Source organism: Myodes glareolus, chromosome 21, assembly GCF_982192425.1.
Source record: "Myodes glareolus chromosome 21, mMyoGla1.1, whole genome shotgun sequence".
NCBI lineage: Eukaryota > Metazoa > Chordata > Mammalia > Rodentia > Cricetidae > Myodes > Myodes glareolus.
This window is the reverse complement of record NC_142046.1, coordinates 56,668,119-56,675,981: the sequence shown is the minus strand read 5'-3', so window position 1 is coordinate 56,675,981 and position 7,863 is coordinate 56,668,119.

Here is a 7,863-nt window from a genome sequence, read left to right as displayed (position 1 = left end):
AATCTGTGCATCACCACAAGGTCGTGGCCTACCAGCAAAGTTTTAGCACATCTGTCTCCAGAGGCGGCTCCACGGCTTCTCCCTGGCTCTGCCTCCTTTCTCCCAGCATTCAGTTTAGTTTTCCCCGCCTACCTACATTCTGCCCTACCAACAGGCCAAGGCAGTTTCGTTATTCACCATTGGTATTCACAGCATACAGAGGGGAATCCCACATCAGCCTGACAGAGAACAGGCCTGAGTTTCAGTTTGCTAGAATGGCACAGAGCTAAACAGACAGTCCTCAGGAAAAACACAACTTAAGAGCAACCAGTCAGCAGATGCCCACAGCCTTCTGCTGGCTCAGCAGGCCCCCAAAACCCCTTGACTGGCTGGCTCGGCAGCCGCTCCCAGTCTTCTGCTAACTAAAGATAGCTTTCCCTACCCTGCCATAGGGAAGTCCCTAACCATGAGGCCTCCCACCAATCAGCTCCCAGACTAACCTTCCCTCCACCAATTATTCCCAGATTAATTCCTCCTCTCTGGGATTCTCCTAACTCCTCTTAAAAGGAGCTTGTGACCTTCTTTGGGGATTGCCATGCACCACCCCAACATTGGAATTAATAAAGCACTCTTGTTCATTACACATGTGACTGTTGGTCTTTTCTTGGGGGCTTCTCTCGGACCCTAACAATAAGGAACACCAAAAAGACTAGGCTCAGAAAGAAAGAAGCAACGACTCCTTTAAAGGACGTGGCCAGTGAGATGGGTTCGTGGGTAAGAGCATTGGATGTGCAAAGCCTGAGGGCCTGAGTCCAGCACCCGGGACCTGCAGTGGCAGTAGAGGGGTGACTCTGCGCGCGCGCACACACACACACACACACACACACACACACACACACAAGTAAATAATAAAAACAATGAAAAGGTTTTCTGACTGCTCTAGTCATAAAGCACAAACATGAAGTTCATTACCTCAGTTCTATCTGAAGTGTGCCACACACAAGAGGGATCTCACTGGCACATGGATGAACTTTAAAAGATGCTGCATGAGCTGTGTATATGTACACATACAGACACACGTGACATGCCTTGTTTAATGTGACATAAGCTACATCAAACTTTGTGGTTCTATTGCTTAAGATGAGGCTGATTGTGGCTCTATTGGAGAGAATCCATAAATAGTAACATATAGTGTTCTTGGCTTTGACAGGAGCACCTCGGAGATTCCTGAGTGACGGCGGTTGCCGAATCCTCGGCTTAGGAGACCAGAACACAGAATTTCCAGGGAGCCACATTTATGGGATGCCACAGTCTTCAATGAATGAAGGCATGATTTTTATCCGTTAGTGGGTATTTTTCAAAGGCCTTCTCTTTGCAGAAAAATAAGCCCACACTTCACCATCAATGGCCAAATGCCCTTGAGTGTTCCCTGCTAGATTTATGGGAAAATGGTAGAAACCTGCAAATTTCTATTCCTGAACTGCAAAGTTGAGAGTTAGAAAGCTGTTCACATTTTCTCACAATTCTGGTCCTTGCTGATCCAGTGGGGGCGGTTTGTTGTTGTTATGGTTTGGTTTGATTTGGGAGTGTCCTGCCCCTATTCACCAAACACACCAAAATTGACTATGTGGTGGATTACAAATCCCACCAGTAGAGGGGGCCTCAACGCTTCAAAACTCACACGAAAGGGCTGAAGAGCCGCTCCAGGGAACAGTCTTGACACCCCATCCTCCTCTCTTGGACTGGCTTTAAAAGGAACCTGCAAGCTTCGGCATCGGTCAGGCAAGGGCGTGGTAGTCACAATTCAGTGTGACACTCAGGGCTCAGCATTCAGGAGGATCTGGCTGACTACAGTACACATCTCGAGAAAACGGGGAATGCCCAATGGTCGAGACACTTTTTTAAACCTCTATGGCAGCTGTGGGCTGACCGGGTCGGCACCCAATGTGTGCATCCTGTGCGTTTAGGGTTGGAAAGCTGGGCCTTAAAGAGCGTGGGTTCCAACTCTCACTTTCCACAAAGGAGCAGCAAACTCTGAAAAAACCTGCCCCACAGAAGGTTACTGATGTGGGGACAGGGCTGTGCGGTCTGTGTGGGAATGTCACCGACAGCCTAGTTAATGCGCCCTGGGACCTGGATGACATCGGGTAGATCATCTCATCTTCCAGCGTCCCTTTTCCCATGAACATAGGCACAGCAAAAGGTGACCTAGCGCTGTCTGGCTTGTGGAGCTTGTCACAAGTGGACAAGGGCGATCTTGCCTTCTCTCCTTGCAGTCAGTTCTTAGGTCTGTTGCTTTATTGTTTCTTCATCCTCTTTACATAGAGAAGTGTGGTTCGCGTTCACGAATGCAGCACAGATCACAATTCAGCCGCACCAGAACGACCATCATCACCATGTGTCCGTCATGAACACAGCCCTCAGAAAGACAGTCTGGGGGAGCGAGAGCCTACGTGAAAGTGAGAACACTTGAGTGATCTGCCTTTTCTTTCTCTCCCTCCCTCCCTTCCTTCCTTCCTTCCTTTAAGAGCTTATTTTGGCTCAGTTGGAGGTTACAGATAGTTAATCACAGCTGAGACCACCCCCCACAGCAGGAGCTGATTACATCATGCACCTTGGATGGCTGGCAAGATGGCTCAGCAAGTGAAGGGCTTCCCATGCATACCTAAAGACCAACACCCAAAAGCCAAGGGAGAAGGGGAGAACTGACTTCCAAAAGTTGTCCTCCATACTCCCACCCACCTGTGCTTTCTCTTCCTCTCCCCCCCCAAAGTAAAAACAATAAATAGTGTAAAAAATTAAACATAAAATGAACTTGTAAATGGGCCGTGTATTTCATGCCAGTAATCCCAGCACTGCAGAAGCTATGGCGGGAGGATTACTGAGAATCTGGAACCAGGCTGGGCTACATAGTGGATAGGGTGTGTGTGCCCCTGAACAAAACCAAATCAAACGTATGAACAAAACCAGAGTACGTAAAGGTTCTGTAACAGTGGGGGTAAACATAGTTCAAGTGGATAAAAAGAAGGAAGCAGAGTTAAACTCGCATCCACAGCCAGAGATTTTTAGAGGTGAATGGGGCACCATCCCTGCGCGGGCCCCACCCCAGGTGCACACTGCAGTCATGCAACAAAGCTCCCCACATTCCAGGATATTGAATTTGGGCTCAGGGAAAGCCAGACATCATGTAATCACAGTTTGGCATTACAGTGTCTAATAAAAGCCCATGAACTTGCCAATGTTTTTTTTTTTTTAATCAATTACAAAGCTCTGTGTTTGGAAGAAGGTAGGATGGGAAAGAAACTGAACGTGGGCCAAACCTCTTCACCAGGTCACGTGTCTCCAGGGCAGGCGCAGACAAGGGCAGGACTGTCCAAGGAAATGACCCATCTGAAGAGAAGGAAAAAAAGAACCTCTAGAGAGAGACCCTCGCTCAGACTACTCTAGCAAGGACCACCTACCCAAATCTTCTGTCCACACGCCTGCTCTGTGATGAGGCCAATGGACTTTCCCTCACTGATAGATGGAATTAACCCAGATGCACCTGCACTATTGAGAGAGCTCTATTAGGTGTTTCCGGGAACCTTGTGGGCTGTGAGGCTAGTATGGTAACGCACGGCTGTTTTGGTTTAATCCACTCCTAGCACTATTGTTAAATTCCTAATAACTTAGGAACAAGCGACCATGCCTTTATACACTATATAAACAAACTGTGCAGGGTTCCAACCATTATGTAACTAGCCATTTCTGTAAGTCTGTGTGCCTTTCCTCGGAGCCTGTGGCCCATGGTTAATACTTTTAGCATGCCTGGCTATGGCTGACTGAGCTGAGAGTGTTCCCCTGTGGCCCATACTGCAGACTGCACGTCTCTCTTGCACGTTGGGCCTCTTTCAAAGTTCAGGTTGGTGTCTGTGCCTTACACACACACACACACACACACACACACACACACACACACACACACCCCGGCATGTCTTTTGTCTTTTCCCTAAAATCCAGATTGTAGGTGCTTTCTACTGCGGGCATCCTAAGAATTAATAATTTTAGAATTAACATGACAAAAGATTACATGGAACAAAGATTAGCTTAGTCTTAGGCTGCTTGAGTACACGTGTGCCTCATGAACCTCACGTGGGTGGCCAAGGCGATCTCCGGTGTTTTTACTTCATTTGGTACAAATATCTCTGGACCCTTCCTACTTGATCTTTCATGACTCAGGATCTGCTGTAGACACCAAAGGTCACTGTGTGAGAGAGGGGGCGGCAGATGGCCATGGGAAAAGAGACAGAGAGAGTACGTGTGCCACACTACTTATATTGAGGTCAGAGGACAGCCTCAGGTGTCGGTCTTGCCTCCGTCCTGTTTGAGGCTGAGTTTCTCTTGTTATTCATGCATGCATATGCCAGGCTAGCTGGCTGAGCATGCTCCTGCCTGTATCCCTTCTCCCCACAGAGGTGCTGACTTGACACACGTGTGTACTATGGCACCCAGCTTTACGTGGGTTCTGAGGTACAAACTCAGGTCTGCAGGTTTGCATAGCAAATGCTTTAACGCCCACTTAGCCATCATCTCCCCAGCTCCTGAAAGGGGCCGCTGTGAAAGGATAAAATACAGTTTAACTACAGTAACGAGTCATTTCTACAGCCCCAGGCCCATGGGCCACAGCAAGAAGGGGCAACCTTGCCAACACATGCCCTCACACAAGAGGAAGGCCACAATGACCCTTAAAGGATAAGTCGTAGTCCTTAGTAGTCCTGCAACCTTCCTCTCCCAAAGTTATACCCTAAGACAGAGCAGACAAGAAATCAAACATGGTCCCGACACGAAGTCAGGACTGATGGCTTCAAGGAGGAGAGGAGGAGGGACAGAAGATAAAAGGGGGGAAGGAAAAGGTTCCTTGTGAACTGGGGAAAGACTTCCCAATAGCAATCCATACTTCATCATTGCCGACAATCACTGTGGTCATTGGATGGGAAGGCTGGCACAGCCCAAGAAGGGAAGGTGTATCATGCCCGCAGCTCACCTGGGGAAATACTGGCGAGTGCTTCCGACCAGCAGACTTCAAGCTTTTCCTCCTTGACCAATAACCATTTTGTCAAAGTCCTGAGTGGCTTTGGCAGAGTAAATGACCAGAGGTTTGGGGGAGTGGAGCTTTTGTGCAGAATGCGGTGTGCGCCTGAGGGTTGATGAACTAGCTGTAAACTAAGTAGGAAGTGGGAATGCACGGGAGTCTTCTTAGTCTTCCTCCTGCGAGAATGCCGGGACCTTTAAGCGTATCTCTCTTGGGCTTTAGGTCAAAGTCCACATTACCTACAGCCTTGAATTCACCTCTGCAACATAGTCCTTTCCAAAGTCAAAACTGTCTTGGGTGGACTAAAGAGTCACTGTATTGCTTCTGTGCACTGCCAGAGGAGTCCTATGGAAAGACATTCATTTTTTTAAAGTAGGTATTTATTTTTATGTGTATGGGTGTTTTGCCTGTATGTATGTCTGTTCACCTCATGTGCAAGGTACTGTCAAAGACCAGAAAAGGGTGTCAGGTCCCCTAGAACTGGGGTTACACGTGGTTATTAGTTGCCACATGGATGCTGGGAATAGGACTGGGGCCTCTGGAGGAGCAGCGGGTGCTCTTGACCTCTGAGTCATTTCTCCGGCTTCCAGAAAGTCATTCTTCATCAAATCTCCATTCATGCTCGCAAAAACCACGGCCCCAAGTGGGCTTAACATTCCCCTCGTCATGGCTAAACTTTAGGCAGCTATTTTGTTTGTTTATTTGTTTGTTTTTTCTCGTTCTAAATTCTAACTTCTCTTTTCTTGTAACTTTTTAAAAGAGGACATTAAATTGAGATTTTTTTTTCTCTGCTCCTTTAACATATTTGTTTCTGTTGCTTTGTTTTTTCAGGTGCTACGGATCAAATACAGGACACTGAGCTATGCTCACACCTGAAAAAATATGTCAATCATTTGTGAAGCCTCTTGCTTGTTTTATAACCCAAAAATGTCTTTCCAAGGACACAGGATCCATGGCTTGAAACACAATCATCAAAGAAACCATACCTCCCACATCTGAGCCGCACACCCTGTCCTGTGGGATGACGGGAGCCCGACTCCACTGGCATCCAAATTGTAAAGCTACCATCTGTTGAGAAGATGCGAGAAGGTGGCGGAAGTCACTTCAAACAGATGGCTCGATCTTCCGCTCACCCCACTGTTTAAGAATCCTCTGCCCTGTTTTGACAGAGTTGAATTCAGACCGAGTGCTGGCCTCCCTCACCAACTGCAGCGGCCTTTTCATGCCTGCTTAACTTCGCCTGGTGCCAGTCTTGTGCTGGCATCAATAACATAAATACACTGATGCCAAGATGTGTTGCGTTCCTGCAACCCCTGTTTTATGAGATCGTGACTAAATCTCATTAGGCAATGTGCCTGTTGTGTGCGTCTTCCTGGAGGGTTTGGGGAAGGCACGTCTGAGTTCAGTTCGACAGTGAAGTAAAGGAAGCGTTGTCAAGAACAAGGAAGCACGTAGCTGGAGTGGCCCTCCATGGGCTTACGGAGTTTCCTCCTCCAAACCCTGATAGAGTCCTTCACCCACGTCGGGCACTGACAGAGGCATTTGAATAATATGGTATCAATGAACTAGAACAACTCTTTGAAACAGCTTTGGTGTTGATGTTATTTTGTTTTATTAACAGGCCAGTGTTTTCAGGCAAGGCACCTCTCTTCCACTATGGACAGCTTAACTTGACTTGCTCAGGTTCACACAACTGTTGAGCATAGGATGCTGGCATTTGATTCCGGTGTCCAACCACACAACTAAATTTCACCGTAAGAACAGAAGAATACTGTAGCGAGTCTTTCTCCATCCAGTCAGCTCCCAAATAACAGCACAGAGACTTATTAATTATGAAAGCTCAGCCTTAACTTAGGCTTGTCCCACTAGCTCTTATAACTTAAGTTAACCCATTTATATTAATCTATGTTTTGCCTCATAGTTTTTTACCTTTCATCCTGTATGTTTAGCTCCTTCAGCATCTCGTTGGCATCTCTCTCACACCTAGAATCAACCCAAATTCCTCTCTTTTTCCCCAGAAATCCCGCCTAACTCTCCTGCCTGCCTATTGGCCATTCAGCTTTTTATTACACCACTCACAGCAACACATCCTCACAAAGTGTACAAATATTTCACAAGCGAACACCAAGGCGTGGAGACAGGCCCCAACAGATCTGCTCAGGTATCCGGGTCTAAAGAACAGAGAGAAGTCCTGAGTCTACCAGAGAGGGATTTCCTTTGTCAGAGCGAGAGCCACAGCGTCCGCGGCATCACCACGCAGTCTTCCATCTCACAGGCTTGGATGGGTGCATTTGGTTCCTCTCCCACTGGCTCCCCAGGTACAAAGCCTCAGCAGAGCTTTCCTCTACGTCTTCTGACTGTGAGCCCAAGCCCAGAGGCTCCCAGAGAAGGGCCTGTTTCTCTGCAGTGTGCCACAGTGACAGTCTCTGAGAACAAACAGACAGTGGGGCATTTGCTCTGTGCAAGGTGACCTTGGCTGAACTGGCAGTTGTGAGGGCCCTTGCATGGTGGATCCCGAACCCAACAGGCCCAGAACCTGTTCATCTCCCTGCTTGCTCCTTCCACTCCTCCCAACTTTCTTCACTCCCCTGCTGTTTTAAAGGGAAAAGAACTCAGCCAGATGGTGATGGTGCACGCCTTTAATCCCAGTACTTAGGAGGCAGAGGCAGGTGGATCTCTGTGAGTTTGAGGCCAGCTTGGTCTACAGAGTGAGTTCCAGGACAGCCAAGGCTACATAGATAAACCCTGTCTCGAAAGAAACAAAAAAGAAGGAGAAGAAGAAGGAGGGAGAGGGAGGGGAAGGGAAAGGGGAG